Here is a 20,336-nt window from a genome sequence, read left to right as displayed (position 1 = left end):
CGCCCCCCGGCGTGCTGCGTCATTGGATGTGATTGAAAGCAGCACGAGCCAATGGCTGCGCTGCTTTCAATCCATCCACTGTAACCAATCAACGGCCAGGCTGAGCGGCGAAGAGGATGTCGGGGCGAGCGCGGAACTTTCGAGGGGTCAGGTAGTAAAATGGGGGGCTGGGGGGGCGGTATTGTCGGATGTTTTTTCACCTTAATGCATAGAATGCATTAAGGTGAAAAAACTTTTACCTTTAAAACACCTTTAATAATTAGACATTATAAAGACTTTATTCTAAAACAATATAATAAGAAATGGAAAGAATACTTTTTCTTAAGTGGGAGACCTAGGGAAATAAATAGAAGACGGCTATAACAAGTTGTGAAAACAATTGTGGAAATGGATCTTAGAAAAGTGTACTTTAAAATCAATCAACAGAGCTTTCATTTCCACTTTAACAGACTGGGAATGAAAGGGTGAGAGCAACTGTCATTGAACTCTCATTTGAAATGTTGTGCTCCCACTCCAAATCTAAATCATATGTTATATTACATAGAAAAGTTAAGAGGATGTGGAGTAGGATTGTGCAAGGGATAAGTGGCCTGTTGGGGAGATGTATAAACTGCACTTTCAAAAGAATTCTATACTTACCAAGCCCCAGGGAAAGAGATGGTAACTTTTTTATGTTGATGATATTGATAACACTAAAAGAATTGCTTGGAAAATGGAGTGTTAGAAGGTTACCTCAAATAAGTAACATTTTGAAACAGCTCTCGAAATTTTTGATAGTGGATATAAGATTAATTTGGCAAATGGTAGGTAGTATCTACTTTTATAGTTTGTAAATGTATTTATTTTTAGTTTTTTTCCTCTTTTGACCTATTTGAGAACAAAATGACAAAATGATAATTATCTATGATTTATTCTATTATATGTATGTTTTAATTGAATCTAAGACTAGTGTTCATCTAACTGTACATTGTCAGAACCCAAAGCATATGTCGATTAATTCTAATAAGATTTAAATAGCTGCCAAAGAAGTGGAATTTTGGCTTTACACCCTGACCTGGGCTGCACTTCAAAACAGCATGTGTGAATTCCTCATGGGTTCTTTTCTGATAGATTTTTCAAACAACTATGCATATACAGGTAAATCACTAATAAAAATTGAAATGATGCAGTTAAATCTTAGGTGTGCATATACTGTACAGTGCCTTGAAAAAGTATTCATACCCCTTGAAGTGTTCCAAATTTTGTATTGTTGCAACCAAAATGTAAATGTATTTTATTGAGATTTTATGTGATAGACCAACACAAAGTGATACATAATTGTGAAGTGGAAGGAAAATGATAAATAGTTTTCAATTTTTCTTTTTTACAAATAAATATGTAAAAAGTGTGTTGTGCATTTGTATTCAGCCCCCCTGAGTCAATACTTTGTAGAACCACCTTTCGCTGCATTTACAGCTGCAAGTCTTTTTGGGTATGTCTCTACTAGTGATGAGCTGAACACCCTCTGGTTCGGTTTGCAGCAGAACATGCGAATAGGCACGAACACCATTAAAGTCTATGGGACACGAACATGAATAATCAAAAGTGTTATTTTTAAAGGCTTATATGCAAGTTATTGTCATAAAAAGTGTTTGGGGACCTGAGTCCTGCCCCAGGGGACATGTATCAATGCAAAATTTTTTTCGGGAGCAGTGATTATTTTAATGCTTAAAGTGAAACAATAAAAATGAAATATTCCTTTAAATATTGTGCCTGGGGGGTGTCTATAGTATGCCTGCAAAGTGCCGCATTTTTCCCGTGTTTAGAACAGTATCACAGCAAAATGGCATTTCTAAAGGAAAAATTGTCATTTTAAACTGATTGCAGCTGTAATGAATTGTCGGGTCTCGGCAATAGAGATAAAACTCATTAAAAAAAAGAGCATGGGATCCCCCCAGTCCATTACCAGGCGCTTTGGGTCTGGTATGAATATTAAGGGGAACCCTGAACCAAAGTTTAAAAAAAAATTGCGTGGGGGTCCTCCTATAATCCATACCAGGCCCTTCAGGTCTGATATGGAAATTAATGGGAACCCTGCGCCAAATTTTAAAAAGAATGGAGTAGAGGTCTACCCAAAATCCTTCAGGTCTGATATGGATTTTAAGGGGAACCCTGCACCAAAATTTAAAAAATAATGGCATAGGGGTCCCCCAAAAATACATACCAGATCCTTATCTGAGCACACAATCTGGCAGGCCACAGGAAAAGAGGGGGGGACGAGAGAGCGCTGCCCGATGGACTGAGAAAGAAAAAAAGCCGCAACCGATCCGCCTCCATGGGAGGCTCCCGCCAACTGATGCATCTTCTCTGTGACAGTTCTTATATAACTGAGGGTGGGGCCACCCGGTGATGTAAATGGGTGACCCCGCCCCCTTTGATGCCATGGGTCGTTGTCCTGCTGAAAGGTGAACCTCTGCCCCAGTCTCAAGTCTTTTGCAGACTCTAACAGGTTTCCTTCTAAGATTGCCCTGTATTTTGCTCCATCCATCTTCCCATCAACTCTGACCAGATTCCCTGTCCCTGCTGAAGATAATCATTCCCACAACATGATGATGCCACCACCATGTTTCACGCTGGGGGTGGTGTGTTCAGGGTGATTGGTAGTGTTAGTTTTCCACCACGCATAGCGTTTTGCTTTTAGGCAAAAAAAATTTAATTTTGGTCTCATCTGTTTAGAGCACCTTTTTCCACATGTTTGCTGTGTTCCCCACATGGCTTCTAGCAAACTGCAAACGGGACTTCTTATGGCTTTCTTTCAACAATGGCTTTCCTCTTGCCACTCTTCCATAAAGGCCAGATTTGTGGAGTGCACGACTAATAGTTGTCCTATGGACAGATTCTCTCACCTGAGCTGTGGATCTCTGCAGCTCCTCCAGAGTTACTATGAGCCTTTTGGCTGCTTCTCTGATTAATGCTCTCCTTGCCTGGCCTGTCAGTTTAGGTGGACAGCCATGTCTTGGTAGGTTTGCAGTTGTGCCATACTCTTTCCATTTTCAGATGATGGATTGAACATTGCTGTGTAACATGTTCAAAGCTTGGGATATTTTTTTATAACCTAACCCTGCTTTAAACGTCTCCACAGCTTTATCCCTGACCTGTTTGGTGTGCTCCTTGGCCTTTATGATGCTGTTTGTTAACCAATGTTCTATAACAAACCTCAGAGGGCTTCACAGAACAGCTGTATTTATACTGAGATTAAATTACACACAGGTGGATTCACTAATTAGGTGACTTCTGAAGGCATTGGTTCCACTAGATTTTAGTTAGGGGTATCAGAGTAAAGGGGGCTGAATACAAATGCACGCCACACTTTTCAGATATTTATTTGTAAAAAAATTTGAAAACCATTTATCATTTTCCTTCCACTTGACAATTATGTGGCACTTTCTGTTGGTCTATCACATAAAATCCCAATAAAATACATTTATGTTTTTTTGGTTGTAACATGACAAAATGTGGAAAATTTCAAGGGGTGTGAATACTTTTTCAAGGCACTGTATATACTGGTTTCTTGTTAAATTGATGTACAGATTATTAGTTTATGTTTTCATAAAAATACACAAAAGTGAAGACGACAATGTTAATTCTTGTATTATCACTATAAATAAGTTATATTCTTAAAAGAGAAAAAAATGCATTCTGTGCCCTGGGGAACTTTTATCTTTTCCATATTGTTCAGGTAAATCTCCACCTCTCAAGACTTGCCTATACCTGATTTAATAAATCTAAAACTAATATGCTTAGAGCAGTATACCTCTGCAACCAATCAATACTAATTTTTCATTGTTCTTTTTGTTCTTCTGTGATTGTTGACCTGATGAGAGGTGGCATTGGTTTAAACCTGCACGTGAAATATGTAAATTATAATCTATAGAAGTTCCCTTAGTGAAAATGCTTAGATGTATGCACAAGGCTTTGCTGATGTTAGCTAATTCATTTCATGAAGTCATTATAAAAATGTCAATAATGACATGCAAGAGAAACTGATTCACAGAAGTGAATCAGCAAAGGGGATTTCAGTGTCCACTGATACAGAAATGTAGCCAACCCCTTGTAATGGCAAATAACCACAAATGTCTACAATTTATAAAATACATAGTTGTTCTTTTGAAAGAAGACACATTAGGTTAACCAACAGAAAAATGAGTAAATAGATACATTGAAAACCTTCATATACAGAACCCTAAAGCCACATTTGATCTGGAAGAAGGCAAAAAAAACCCCTTTAAACATGGTCCAATTTTCTCCAACGGGGAACAAAAATATTTTCTGATCCCCTAAGACAATTAGATAATCCCTGAAGCAACAATCTTTGGTGTTATTACTTATGAATATTAATCAACAGTTATGATCTGTGCATTTAAAAGCTAATCCAGCTTTACATAAAACAAACAATCAACTAAGCTTGCTAGAACTAATTTCTTTGGTAGTGTATTCCACATTCTCTCAACTCTAAAGCTGGCCATACAATTTTCTTATTCAATTTCCGTTAGAAATACTGTTAACTAGGTAGTGTGAGGGCCTGCCTGATTGCATACAAATTGAAAGTGTTAAGGTTTGACCTCATATTATATGGTTTTGGTAAATCTAAAGGAAAAATTGTAGAAGAACATTGTATAATGTATGGCCAGCCTAAATCTAAAGGAAAATTGTATAATGTGGGGTCTGACTTACTGTGAAGTATGGAGTTTAAACCTGTTCATTCATTCATTAGTTCTTCCTTCTTTCCCTGTGATAAGAAGGGGCAAGCTTTCAGAGTACTGATTATTATTATTATTATTATTATTTCAGGCACTTATATAGCACTGTCAATTTTTGCAGCGCTTTACATATACATTGTACAGTCAAATCAGTCCCCACCCTCAAGGAGCTTACACTCTAAGGTCCCTAACACACATTCATACATACACACACTAGGGACAATTTAGACAGGATCCAATTAACCTACAAGCATGTCTTTGGAGTGTGGGAGGAAACTGGAGTACCCGGAGGAAACCCACGCAGGCACAGGGAGAACATGCAAACTCCAGGGAGGTAGTGTTGTGGTTGGGATTTGAACCAGCAACCCTCTTTACTGCTAGGTGAAAGTGCTATCCACTACACCACTGTGCCGCCCATAGATTACATTTGTGATCACAATGACAGGTTACCACAGCAACCACAGGGTACAGAGCTTCACAGACTGGCTCTGTACCTGTGCCTGTGCCATGAGCCATTGATTGATAGCTTGCATCACAGCAATTACTGGCTGCCCGATAATTGTTTTTATCGTGCCACTTATAAATGAAACCGCAGAAATAAACATCCAACACTTCGCCTGCCATTCATGACCGCATGTTGGTAGACAAATGATTCTATAAATCTTTTTGCACTTTTTGCATTTACTATACTTTTCCTACTGTTCATTTTGTGATGTCTAAACCTTCATTTGATAGTTTTCTGTAAAGACCTTTTTCCCCAGATGCAGAGTGTCCCCTTGTCCTTTGCAATGACCCTAAGGTAATCAACTTTGCACCAGGTTCACTATATGGACCATCAATGTAATTATAAATGGTGATCATATCCCCCACTGAATTCCTTTTCTCAAGGGAGAATAAATTGAGTTCAGTTAATCTTTAAACATAACTGAGCTCCTCTATGCCGCCTATCAGTATATTTAGCCCTTCTTCACCCTCTCCAGTTCTGCTAAATCCTTTTCATGAACAGGTGCCCAAAACTGAACTGCATATTTCAGATAAAGTTTTACTAATGTTTTATAAGGGGGCAAGATTGTTGCTCTCTCTCTCTGGATTCAATTTCTCTTTTTATAAAATAAATTATTTTGCCAACTTTGGAAACGGCAGCTTGGCATTGCATACAGTTATTAAATCTATTATCTATCTGAACACTCAGATTCTTCTTGACCATTGCCTCCCCCCAGTTCTACTCCCCCTAGAATGTATGTGACATGCATGTTTTTAGTCCCCAAGTGCATAACTTTATGTTTATCAACATTAAACCTCATTTGCCTAAATACAGTTGCTATTATTGTTAATATTATTATATTATTAGTAAATGATTGATTTAGCTAAATAACTTCTAGCAATCCCACACAATCTTTTGTCCAATTTTGAGTTAAAATTTAGCTTTTAATATTTCTTTTTTTTTCTGTCTTCTCCAAAGTGTGCTATTAAACTCAGTGTTGAAAATTAATATATTTATTTTTACTACTAAGCCTTTTATTGGATGAAAATGGAAAAAACTGAAAATGTTCTGTCCTTTATTACATTGCTCCAAATGCATTAGTGCCAAATATCAAGAATCTGGCTGCAATCTACAATTATATGTGATATTTATTGTATTAAATAAGTATGTATTTAACTGAACATTTCCTGTAAGCAACAATTGCACATGACAAATGAATATTATTATTTTTTACAAAGAGCATTGTAAAACCATGCACCCCCTTATACAATTATTTGAATGTATACTGATATAAACACATATTAGGATGTTGACAGAGCAGAGACAGTGTAGTATACTAAGTATTTAGTATTATTGGCTTTCTCAACTCAGTATAGTGTACAGCATTCTAAACACCCTGGAATTTTATACAGTATGTGCTTACCACGCAAAATGCATAATGCTTATAAAAAGCCAAATTTTCTTCCTAAAATTACAGCATAAAGTCTGTATTTTAAATAACAGATGAATATAGAATTTAAATATAGCAGTAAACTTCCACAATAACTCAACACCCAAACAAGAACATTGCTTTTGAACGCTGAACATTTATACAATTAAAAGCCAACACTAATTCCATTCAGCCACACATTTTGGATAATATAAGGTGAAGATCTCAGTGTCGCCCCAAAAATATGAAGAACCCACTGCACTGTAAAATAGTACCAGTAAAGTCATTATAGGGCCTATGTCTCTTGTTTCTAGTCCAATTGAATTGATAAGAGTTCCCTTGAATGGAAATAGAAGGCATCACAACTCAGTATAAATGTAATTGATAATTATATATATGGCTGGCATACACTAGTAGATTTTTCAAATGAACATTCATAGGAACATTAGTAAATGATGGTACAGTGGATGACATGACTATTGTTGTTCAAATGTACTTAAAAAAAATCTTTTATTTTATTATTCAATTTTGGAGTGGATGAACTTTCCTAAATGAAAACCACAATAATTGTTAAAAATGTGTTCGGGAAAAAAATGTCATCCTGCTTTCATTCGAATTTCAACCCACTAACGACTACAAAATCAATGAATGTTTTTAAAACTAAATTTTTCCAACCAAATTCTACTAGCGTATAGCCAGCTTATGGGTACTTGAGGGTCAATTCAACCACAGAACAAAAGGGAGAGGTTTGCCCTGAAGAAAGCAGTGTAAATATTCTATAGCTCATTCAACACCGAAACTAGTATTTTCCTGTGTGACACCTTTGAACTTATAGTACATGCTGTATATACGTGTGGTTCTGTTTTCTATTATATATTTTTATGCTATCGATCTGCAACTGTCATTTTAACAACTGCCTCCCTCCCTATGTATTATGTAATCCCTAAGCGATTTACAGGGGGCTGAGAGGAGAGGCATGGTATGACAGAGGCTCATGCTGCTTGTTAGTAATTAACAAATTGTTGGAATGAGAGGTGATTTTTCATAAGGAAGCTATACAATGTTTAAAGAGACCCCATCACTAGAATAGGCAAAGTCTAATAAACACATCTATTAAGTGTCACCAAGTCTCTATTGCTAACAGCACCAGTCACTTTACTTACTTGTCATTATAGATACACTTTTGCTGTTTTAGAGTCAGGTCATGGCATATTTGCTTAAATTTAGGACATGAAATTGCACTAGTAATCAAGTTGTTTTGTATATTTTCATATTCACTAGGTTATTTTTGATTTCAGGATTTGGCATTTTTTGATCTTTTCTTTTATTGTGATCTGTGGGGACATCTGGAGATCTGCATTGGGAGTGCCTGTCTTCCCAGTCCCGCTGCAACTCCCGAGCAGAGTCTAACGTGGATTTGGGGTTGGCCCCACCTAGCTTGCTATACATTTGGAAGTTTCCTATATTTGAATTTATCTACGTGTTAATCATACTATTATACCTATGTGAAAGTTTTCTGATAACTTTTGCACCAATGTAAGTTTGCAGCATCAAGCCTGATGGGGATTTTTTTTTCTTCTTTCTTTTTACTTTCTACTCCTTTTTTTTACTTTATATATGTTTTTTATCTCCAGATATTCTTATGTGTTTCTCCTGAGGAAGTGAGTTCTTTATCTCACGAAACGTGTAGAGAATCCTAGCACAGACCAGCTTAGTTGATATATGTTAATGCCAGGTCTTTCAAACTTAAGGCTTTGTAATACCATCGATGATGCTTTTTTTACTGTTGGTATATATGCATGATAATGGGTGTTATATAATATATGTATTTTTTCTTGTAATAAATTTTCTTAGATTTTATACTTTGGTGTTGTGACTCGTTAAAGTCCCATGGGCTATAGATAGTTGTGGTGTATTAGGTGTCACCTTCTTCTATATTGAGTTATTCATTCCATTATTTAGACAGAAAATTTACACTCAGGGAGCTTTGGGTGTTATGAGTTCTGCGCCCACTCATAGAATCTTCCTCCCCTGGCCCCTAGATTTTTGCCTTTAAACCAGTGACACTATGATAACATAGTAGCCGGGGACAGAGAGGATCCATCTGACTAATGCAATGGATATCTTTTCTTAGACAGAATTAATTGCAGAACAAAAAGGGGTGTTGTAAGGCTGATTCCCTCACCCACACATTCGTGGTGGATCGGGGAATCCTCCCCACTGCATTAACGTGGTCAGAATACACTGATCAGTGTTGCCAGCTATAGTGGGTGGCACTGATTGAGCAGCGAAATCCAGGAGAGCAGTTGTACAGAACAAAATGCTGTACAGTTCTGTACAACCACCCTGCCCATGCAAGGATTGAAATTTGGCCAGTGCCTGCTGAACTGGCTGAATTTCCGATTCATGTATGGTTGACTTAAACTATTTTGCTGTGTTTCCTAGACTTTGACTTTTGTGGTTGACAAGGTCTCTTCAAGCTTAAAAACTAAATTCACAGAAACCAAATCTTTTGTTTGATTGTATATGTGGCTCACATATAACTGTCTCCATTAGTATGAGCACATACGATTAAAATGATATATTTCAAAGAGCATTTAATATTTACTACAGCTTGTGTTTGAAAATGTAATTGATTGTGTAATTATACCAACTTACATAAAGTGTGAAATGATGAGTTGCAGAGGCTGTCTGAATTACAGATGCCATGGTTTATAGCTTTAGGCCTGTTATGATATCTGTTACCGTAACATATGTAGATCAAATGTTTGGCATTGGTTTGTTCTTGACATGTCATAAAAACACTGGAGAATGCAATATAATAACGGTTTACATAAAAATGCACGTATTATAAAGAAAAGTTATGTTCTTATAAAATTGGCTCAGGAGTCTATGGACAATACCCTGTTAACTTACAGTCATATAAAATATGTATTTATTTACCATAAATGATTTCAAACTTATTATTTTGCTGCAGAATCAATGACTTCCAACTGTGAACTTTAAAATGAATCTCAAGGGGTAAAAAAAAAGTATGAAGCTACAGGACTTCATGGTTGATAGGATAAGCTTATAGCAGAGAACATCTATCTACTAGGGATGAGCCGAACACCCCCCCCTGGTTCGGTTCGCACCAGAACCTGCGAACGAACCGAAAATTTGCACGAACGTTAGAACCCCATTGACGTCTATGGGACTCGAACGTTCAAAATCAAAAGTGCTAATTTTAAAGGCTAATTTGCCTTTTTTCAGGAGCAGTGATTTTAACCGCTTCAATACAGGGCATTTTCACCCCCTTCCTTCCCAGACCAATTTTTAGTTTTCAGCGCTGTCACACTTTAAACGACAATTGCGTGGTCGTGCAACGTTGTACCCAAACAAAATTGATGTCCTTTTTTTTCCCACAAATAGAGCTTTCTTTTGGTGGTATTTGATCACCTCTGCGGTTTTATTTTTTGCGCTATAAACAAAAGAAAAGCGACAATTTTGAAAAAAACACAATATTTTTTACTTTTTGCTATAATAAATATCCCAATCCCAAACAAATTTTTTCCTCAGTTTAGGCCGATACGTATTCTTCTACATATTTTTGGTAAAAAAAAATCGCAATAAGCGTATATTGATTGGTTTGCGCAAAGTTATAGCGTCTACAAAATATGGGATAGATTTATGGCATTTTTAAAAAAATTTTATTTATTTTTTTACTAGTAATAGTGGCGATCTGCGATTTTTTTAGTGACTGCGACATTATGGCGGACACATCGGACACTTTTGACACATTTTTGGGACCATTCACATTTATACAGCGATCAATGCTATAAAATTGCATTGATTACTGTATAAATGTGACAGGCAAGGAAGGGGTTAACCACTAGGGGGACACGAGGGGTTAAATGTGTTTCCTAGGGGAGTGATTCTAACTGTAGGGGGTGGGGACTCACAAGGGGACGAGACCGATCGGTGTTCCTCTGTACTGGGAACACAGATCGGTCTCCTCTCACCTGACAGGACGTGGATCTGTGTGTTTATACACACAGATCCACGGTCCTGTTCGGTTAACGGCAATCACGGGTGCCCGGCGGCAATCGCGGCCACCAGGCACACGCATCGGGTCCCGCGCACCCTAGATGGCCGGGAAGCCCAGGATGTCGTATGACGGCCACCCAGGATGGGAGATCCCATCTCAGGCCGTCATTTGACTATGGGCGGGTAGTGAAGGGGTTAATGATGCTTAAAGTAAAAAAAAAAAAAGGGAAATATTCCTTTAAATGTCGTACCTGGGGGGTGTCTATAGTATGCCTGTAAAGTGGCGCGTGTTTCCCGTGCTTAGAACAGTTCCGGCACAAAATTACATTTTTAAAGGAATAAAAGTCATTTAAAACTGCTTGCGGCTTTAATGTAATGTCGGGTCCTGGCAATATGGATGAAAATCAGTGAGACAAATGGCATGGGTACCCCCCAGTCCATTACCAGGCCCTTTGGGTCTTGTATGGATATTAAGGGGAACCCCGCACCCAAATTAAAAAAAGGAAAGGTGTGGGGCCACCAGGCCCTATATACTCTGAACAGCAGTATACAGGCGGTGCAAACAAGACAAGGACTGTAGGTTTGTTGTTAAGTAGAATCTGTTTGTAATTTTGAACTGGTACATTTTTAACGTGTTTAGCTCCAGCAAAAAAAATCTATTTTAAGCTTTTTGGAAAACATAGGGAAGAGTTATCATCCCTGTGACATTTGTTTTGCTGTCTGTGGTCCTCTTCAGAAGATTTCACCTCACTTTTTGTCTCAAAGACAAATTTTTTTTGAAAATTTGGGGTTTTTAGTGAAACAAGGATTGGTGATAAAGCATCAGTGGAAAGGAGAAACGTTTTTCCCATATTAACTCTTACAGGAGAGAATTTCCCTTCCTAGGGGTAGATTTCATCTCACTTCCTGTTGTCTCCTTCCGTTTGCAAGTAGGAGTCATTTGTAAGTTGGATGTTTGAAAGTAAGGGCCTGCCCTATATACTCAGCAGAAATTTGGGCCTTAGGTGTTGGTGTTGCCACAACACTGTAAGCCCTCACATGGTCCTGCTGTGAAATATTAGATCAAGAATTGTAATTACATGCCCCTGTTGAACAGGGGCAGAAAAATTGGGCCTTTGGTGATGGTGGTGGTGGTGCTGGTTCCACAACACTGCAACCCCTCACAGATACTCTAGTTGGATAGCAGAAACGAGCCCTGCTGTGAAATATTAGATCAAGAATTCTAATTACATGTCCCTGTTGAACAGGGGCAGAAAAATTGGGCCTTAGGCACTGGTGCTGGTGCCACAACACTGCAACCCCTCGCAGATACTCTAGTTGGAGCACAGGAACTAGCCCTGCTGCAAATAATTGCATCAAAAGTTGTAATTACATGCCCCTGTTAAACAGGGGCTGAAAAATTGGGCCTTAGGCACTGGTGCTGGTGCCACAACACTGCAACCCCTCACAGATACTCTAGTTGGAGCGCAGGAACTAGCCCTGCTGCAAAGAATTGCATCAAAAATTGTAATTACACACCCCTGTTAAACAGGGGCTGAAAAATTGGGCCTTAGGCACTGGTGGCGGTGCCCAGAACCAAAAATGTTCTTACAAGCTATCAGCATGATCATTGAGGAGGAAGAGGATCATTACTCAGCATAACAGGATAGTCACTCAGCATCAGCATAGGCAGTCTTTGAGGGGATCTGACATTTCAAAAAAAATTATTCGGTTATATCAGCATCAGGTGCTTGGTAGCTGGTGGTGATCCAAGACTGATTCATTTTTGTGAAGGTCAGTCAATCGACCGAGTCGGTGGACAGACGCACCCTGTGATCAGTTACAAAGCCTCCAGCAGCACTGAATGTGCATTCTGAAAGAACGTTGGATGCAGGACAGGCCAGTAGCTCAATTGCATACTGTGCAAGCTCTGGCCAGTGATCCATCCTCAAGACCCAGTAACCCAGAGGTTTTTCAGTTGGAAAGGTGTCCAAGTCAGATCTTGCCCCTAGGTATTCCTGCATCATGTAAAACAGACGCTGGCGATGGTTGCTGGAACATCTTGGGGCTTGGGGCTGCGGACAAAAAAATTGTCTGAACGCATCGGTCATATGGCCACCTTCTCCACCGCTCCTTCTTTGACTGACCGAAGCCTTAGCAACACGTTGTCCAGGAACAGGAGTTTGTAACCTCCCAGTCTCTGGGAACGTGTTGCACAGACCTTTCTGCAAGGCCTCCCGAAGATGTTCCATCCTCTGCTCCCTCTGCGACGGCAAGATTAGGTCCGCAACCTTACCCTTTTAACGTGGATCAAGGAGGGTTGCCAGCCAGTATTGATCCCTCTCTTTGATACCACGAATACGAGGATCCTTCTGCAACCACCTCTGAACCTGCCTCTGCAGAGCTGACAGAACCTCTGCCCCAGTGTGGCTCCTGTCCCCCAAGCACACCAGCTCAAGCACCGCATGGCATCTTTTGGCCTGCGTACTTGCGTAGCCCCTTGAACGCCTACGGAGCACTGCTGGTTCTGAGGACAAAGCACAGGAAGAGGCCATGGAGGAAGAAGAAGAGGAGGGGGTGGAGGAGAGAGGTGTGTCAGAATCACCAGTAGTGGCATTTTGGAGGCGTGTTGGTGGAACAACCTCCAACACTACTGCACCTTGTCCTGCATCCTTCCCAGCTGCCAGCAGAGTCACCCAATGCACCGTGAAACTTAGGTAACGTCCCTGTCCATGCCTGCTGGACCATGAGTCAGTGGTAATATGCACCTTACCGCTGACTGCCCTGTCCAGCGAGGCCAAGACATTGCCTTCCACATGCCGGTAGAGAGCCAGAATCACCTTCCGTTGGGAATCTGCCACTGAGGAACCGCACATTCCACAAACTCACAGAAGGGGGCAGAGTCTACCAACTGAAAAGGTAGCAGTTGAAGTGCTAGCAATTTTGCCAAGCTAGCATTCAACCGCTGGGCATGTGGATAGCTGGGAGCAAACTTCTTTCTGCGGTGCAGCAGCTGGGGCAGGAAAATTTGCCAGGTACAATCTGACGTTGGTGTATCGATAGCAGATTGCCCGCAAGTACTTGGCTGTGACACACCTAATTCTACACCTTCATTCCTCTCAGTGCAGGTCTCAGAGAGGACTGAAGGTATAGTGGGGTTGGAGATCCCAGCTGATGAGGAGCAAGGAGAGGTCCTCTTTGTTCTTTGATGTGGGTCCTTTAGGTACGCTTGCCAACAAACTGCATGGCAGGTCAACATATGTCTGGTCGAGCATGTGGTGCCCAAGCGGGAGATGTTTTTTTTTCAAATATAAATGTTTTTTATTAACGCCCCATGTGGGCAAAAACAATGCAATACAAGCACACAGCAACACCATAAGAAACGATTACATGAATAGAAGGAGCAACAGCTTTCATATATAGATGTGATCATACTTTTTCATTACCGATATTGTATCTCTGTTATGTTGACAAGAGGTGAAGAAGTATACAGTGATATAAACCTTACCTATGTATGAATATTCATCTAGGGGGGTAAGGTAAAGAGCCCTAGGACTCTTACTTCTACATACACGTTACATATTTTACTAACCTATTCCCTCCTCCCATTTCCATCTCCATCTTCCAGCTGGTGTACTATATGTGCGCTTGCATAGGAAGGGAAGGTAAAAAAAAAAAAAAAAGGGGGGGGAGACACGGGGGGGGGGGGGGGGGAGGGTAAAATGAATAGAGGGAAGCAGAGGGTGGGTTATGAGAGTGGGACAGGTTAGGGCCCTGGTTGATTCAAGACAGCCCCGAGGTCTAACGCATTAAGGAATCTGTTCTATCAGGAATCTCTGAGAGCAATACCCTCTGGGGAGAGGATGAAGTGTTTCCACATTGCCCATGTCGTATCATATTTTTCTTGTTGGTGTCTCGCAGAAAGCACCAGGTCTTCTAGCCTACTGATATCTTCTACCCTCTGAATCCAGTTTGCTACTGTTGGTGGTGTTTGGCTTTTCCAATGAAGTGGAATGCAGGCTTTGGCAGCATTTAATAGGTGACGCACAATCGACCTCTTGTATAGTTTTGCCGACATAGTAGAGACATGTAATAAGAAGAAGGCCGGATCATTCGGGATTTGGTATTCTGTAAATTTCTGAATGATTTCTCTGATTTTGGCCCAGAAGAATGTGAGCTTAGGGCAGGACCAAAACACATGCAATATCGTACCTCTATGTTTCAGACATCTCCAGCAGATTTCAGACGTCTCTGGGTAGCGGGTATGTAGAGCATGTGGGGTGAGATACCACCTCGTTAGGAGCTTGTAATTTGTCTCCTGCATTTTGGTACAGATAGAGGATTTGGAGGCGAACATAACTATACGTTGAACCTGAGCCGACGTAAAAGTACGGTCTAGGTCCTTTTCCCATTTGCTAATGAAGTTCAACGTCCTATCCTCTGCTGGAGAGATCAATAGGCTATACATCAGGGACAGCACCTTCGGGAGGGTATCCTCTGTCGCACAGAGTTCCTCAAATGTTGTTAATGGATTATTAAAGCATTGTGGGCTGGGTATAGACATAAGGAAATGTCTTAATTGGATAGCGGTCCAGAATGATAGCTTAAATGGCCCAGTGCCATCCGTAAGCGTTTCTATCGAGGCCCAGGATCCGTTTATCAAAAAATGCTGTGCCCTTGTGCAGTTAACTTTGAAAAGCCTTTTTCTGATTGGGGGGTCCATCCCGGGAGGGAATTGAGGATTTCCTATAATGGGAAATAACGGTGATTTTTTTGTGGAGAGAGAGTGTGTAAAACATGCTTGTGAGCCAACGCGGATTGTTGTCCCTATAGTTGAGTGTTTCTTTAGACTTGGTGGCAAGTGTTCACGACACCAAATCGCACTTCCTAACGGGATTCGTGTTTGGGCTTGTTCCAAACGTGTCCATAATTTAGATTCCTGATGACGGCACCAATCAATGATCCTGCTCAGATGGGTAGCCTGATAGTATATCCTCACATCAGGAACCGCCAGGCCCCCATATACTTTGGGGAGGGATAGAAGGGTACGGGGTAAACGTGGTTTCTTATTTGCCCAGATAAAAGTACTAAACTGCGCGTGTACCTTTTTAAAGAACTGCGAGGGGATTGAGATTGGGAGTGTTTGTAGCAAATACAAAAATTTGGGTAGGATACACATTTTGATCAAGTTACACCTGCCAAACCATGAATGCAGGCCTTTTTGCCATGAGTCCATTAGGGCTTGAGTCTTGAGCAGTAGGGGAGGAAAGTTTAGGTCGAAAGTGCGAGTTAAATCAGCTGGGACTAAGGTACCTAGGTATGTGAGGGCAGAAGATGTCCATTTAAAATTAAAACTAGATTGAAGAGTGGACAGTAGAGTAGGTGTTATCCCAACCCCCATCGCTTCTGATTTTGTATAATTAATTTTCAAATTAGAGATAGTTCCATATATGTCGAATTCACGGAGGAGATTCGGGAGTGAGATCAATGGATTTGTGAGGGAGAAGAGTAGATCATCAGCATAAGCTGATACTTTATAGTGATTGTTCCCAACCAAAAGGCCTTGAATATCTGGGTTCAGTCTGATCTTGCATAGAAATGGCTCTAGGGATAGGGCGAATAAGAGGGGAGATAGTGGGCAGCCCTGCCTGGTTCCGTTTTTAATCTGAAAGGGGTCTGACAGGATGCCATTCGTTTTGATCTGTGCAGTAGGAGTTGAGTAGATTTGGGTAATCCACTTAATCATAATTTCCCCTAGCCCAATGTGTCTGAGGACCGCAAACATGTATGGCCAGTGGACTCGGTCAAACGCCTTTTCAGCGTCGGTGTTGACAAAAATAGATGGTATATGAGTCTGATTAGCTATATAAATAAGATTCAGTACTTTTGTTGTGCTGTCTCTGGCTTCCCTTGTGGGGATAAACCCCACTTGATCTAGATGAATTAGTTTTTGCATATGTCGGGCTAGTCGAGTCGCTAAAATTTTAGTGAACAGTTTAAGATCACTGTTTAGAAGGGAAATGGGTCTGTAGTTACTACATATGGTCGGGTCCTTACCGTCTTTCGGTATTACGGTAATATGTGCTCCTAGAGTGTCTCTGGTAAGGGTCGCTGTCTGTCCCAGGTCATTGTAAAACTTTACCATATGGGGGCTAAGAGTCGGGAGAAGGGTCTTATAATATTGGAGGGTGAACCCGTCCAGGCCTGGGGCTTTACCTGGCTTGGTTGAATTAATTGCTAATTCCAACTCTTCTGCAGTGATCGGGGTATCTAAGTCGGCTTTGTCCTCGGAAGTCAGTGTGGGCATTTGAGCTGAGGTTATGTATTCCTCCATTATTGAAGAGGAATTTGATGGGGTCGGTAAATTGTATAGGGTTTCATAGTAATCTCTGAAGACTTGAGATATCTGGTTTGGTAGGCTGACTTTGGATCCATTAGGGGTCCTCATGTGGGGGATGTACGTCTGTGTTTTAGCATCTCTAACTGCTCTTGCCAACACCTTCCCACATTTGTTCCCAGATTCGTATGCCGTATGACGGCATCTTTGTAGCGCCGCTTTGGCTCTGTAGCCGAGGATGTTGTTAATTTGATTGCGAAGCGAAGCCAGTTCCGCTTCTAGGAGGGGGTTAGCGGAGAGTTTATGTTTCAGTTCTACTGTGTTTAATGTGGATAGAAGCTGCCCTAATTGTCCTTCTCTTTCCCTCTTAATACGAGCTCCATGTTTTATAAGAATTCCCCTTATTACCGCTTTATGGGCCTCCCATATTATCCCTGGGCTACTGTCTACAGTGGTATTTGTTTGAAAGTAACAGGTTAATTCTTTATTAACTTCTTCCAGTACTTCTGGCCTTTGCAGGAGACTTTCGTTTAAACGCCAAATGCGTGTTTTATGTGAGGGGGTATTGGAAAGTGCATATGTCAGAAAGATGGGAGCATGGTCAGACCACGTCCGCAGGCCAATAGAGGAGCTCCGTACCTCGTGGAGTTGGCGGTGAGGGATTAGAAAGTAATCTATTCTTGTATATAGTTTATGGGGGGGGAGTAAAACGTGTAGTCCCTCTCTCCCGACTGTTGAAGACGCCACACGTCAATCAACTGGGACCCATGTAAGGTTTGGGCAATACGTTTTCGAGTACTCGTTGGAATGGAAGAGGTACCCGAGGAAGTATCTACCGCTGGGATTAGGGGAATGTTAAAGTCCCCCCCAAGTATCAGGAGGCCTTCTTTGAAGTCAGATAGTTTGGATAGGGTGCGTCTTAGAAAAGTGTCCTGGTGCTCGTTGGGGGCATATATAGTTGCTAATGTCAATTGTACGTCACCTATGCGACCCTTGATAAATGCAAAGCGCCCCTCCTTGTCTAGCATGGAGTTTTGTAGGGTCCAAGGTAGTCTCCCGGACAACAAGATTGAAACTCCTCTGGATTTAGTTTTGTTGGTAGAGTGGCATGTTAAAGGAAAAAACTTATTCTTGAGGCTCGGGAGCCTGTCTTCCTTGAAGTGAGTTTCCTGGATAAAGGCTACGTCAACCCTTTTGTGTCTTAAATCATTCATGAGCATGCGTCGTTTCTCTGGTATATTTAGGCCTTTCGCATTGATGGAATATACCCTTAGGCTGTCCATCATCAACCAGGGCTACCGTAGGAAATGGAGAGGGGGGGGGGGAATTAGTAGGAGAGGACCAGTAGGGGAGATGGAAGGAAAAGGGTACCGGTGGGAGAATATAGCGAGGCGTCCACTTAGTAAAGGCCCTCAGGCTCGTCTCTATTGATGTGTCCCTTGTGTGGGTGTCGCTGTACCACCGTAAAAAGGTGTTTAACAGGAGCTGAAAAACCAGACAGATTAAACATAAAAAAGGAAATAGGAACTAATAAAACTTTGGGGGGATAGGGGAGCAATAACACTACTAGTATTAGCAAGTATCCAACTTGCAGGTGCACAACTCGTCCGTTGTCGGACTAAAGTTGTGCCGGCCTATTTGGGGGAGTGACTGGTCTAAGCCGCAAGGGGGTACTCCCACCCTGGCCCGTCCAGCCCGGCCTTACAATCTGTAGTTTCGGGGCTGTGGTAATCTCCTCCCTAATGGGACTTCTTCCTCCATACCACTTATCCCCGGTCAGGTCCACTCCAATCCTCTCTTCCAAATTCTCACAGAAAGAGGGACGTGTCACCGGCCGGAGACCACAGGAGCAACAACCACATAAAACATTTCTAATAATTCTGAACTGTCAGTTGATCCCATTAAGCTTCTTATCTAGATCATGACTGACCTGAAGTCGGGAAAGCTAGTACCAACATTTATTTGTCATATCAAAAAGGCTTACGTTTAGCGGTATTGAGTTACATTCAATAGAAGACAAACTTTATCAAAATTTTTTTTTTTTTTTTTTTCCCTCCCAAAAACTTAAACAGAGGAACTTAGGAACAAGAGACCTTCTCCCCTCTTTAATACACAGGGAGTCGGGTCCCCCGTCTCCACATCACCCCAAGCCGTCCACGCCCTGTCGATCAACAGCATAAGCCTCTCTTACTTCTATGGATCCCATAGTTTCCATAAATATAGTCATACCACTGAAATCTCTCCACCAACCAAACCGCAATGTGTGTGGTTTTCAATGACCCTTCTTTCTACCGTCGCCTGTGTAATAGATGGAGAGGGTATCTCATGCGATATTCCTTTAGGAGGTAAATATAATAACGCTGTTCTTCGCTATCCTTGTGTATTGTCCAGCTATAGCATTTCAGCTAGCGTCAGATGCATCACTTTTTGAAGTTCACAGGCGTCGTGGACGTCACAGGGCAGAGGGGGGGAACAAAAATTGAGGGTCGAGGCTCAGCTCTTCTGGTTCTCTGCTGCAAATAAACTCTAGAAAAAATCTTGAAGATTGCTAAATAGCAAGGAGAGGTTGTTCTAACATAAATGTCATTTCAGGAGTATAAAGTTGTAACTACCGCTGGGTAAGAACAGTTCTCTTTAGGCTTCCCGTGTGCCATCCGGCGTGGGTGCTCTGGATCTTCTACGCTGCCTCTGTGGTCTGGGTTGGGTGTTGCTCCGCGAGGACCCCGGTCCCGAACGACCACCCTGTTGTGGGGTGAAAATGAGCCAATTCTGAACCCTAACCGGCTGCGCCTCCAAGAAATCAAAGAGAGCTGGTAGGTCCCTTGGGGAGCGTAGGGTAAAGGTGTGCTGGTCCTTTTTGAAGAGGACTGACAAAGGGTACCCCCAGCGGTAGGTAGCTGCATGTTGGCGGGCTAAATCTAGGACCGGGCGAAGCATAAATCTTCTGTACAGCGTAGCCCGGGAAACATCTGGAAGAATTTTAATCCGTGCACCATCAAAATCTATCTCCCTGGCCTCCCACGCCCTGCGGATTATGCTTTCTTTATGGGAGTAGTGATGCAGGCGGCAAATAACGTCCCTAGGTCTGTTGGGGTCTGCTGAGCGAGGGCCTAATGCCCTATGAATGCGGTCAAATTCCAGCCTTTGGGGGAGCGTATCGCCCGGGAGTCTATGGAAAATGTCTGCCGTGGTGGCAGCGAGGTCCTCGGAGCCTGTCGCCTCAGGAAGACCTCTGAGGCGCAGGTTGTTTCGCCTACTCCTGTCTTCCATTTCCTCCATGTGTAGCTGGAGCATGGTTGCTGCATCTATATGGGCCTCTTGTAGGTGTTCCAAGTCTGCAAC

General features: G+C 41.6%; 1 protein-coding gene across 7 annotated transcripts in view; it reads right to left on the bottom strand.

Moving 5' to 3' along the window:
* NDP (norrin cystine knot growth factor NDP) overlaps positions 1-20,336 on the bottom strand; it is a 249,940-nt gene that overhangs the window by 140,054 nt on the left and 89,550 nt on the right. Inside the window, exon 3 of one of the 7 annotated variants that reach the window (XM_073616279.1) lies at positions 4,714-4,768. The exons of the other annotated variants lie outside the window; for them this stretch is intronic. The gene's annotated coding sequence lies outside the window, so the exon portion shown is untranslated. The remainder of the gene's footprint in view (positions 1-4,713; positions 4,769-20,336) is intronic. 7 annotated transcript variants of the gene reach the window in all.

This window comes from Aquarana catesbeiana, linkage group LG02, assembly GCF_042186555.1.
Source record: "Aquarana catesbeiana isolate 2022-GZ linkage group LG02, ASM4218655v1, whole genome shotgun sequence".
Lineage (NCBI taxonomy): Eukaryota > Metazoa > Chordata > Amphibia > Anura > Ranidae > Aquarana > Aquarana catesbeiana.
This window is presented reverse-complemented; position numbering and strand designations above follow the sequence as displayed.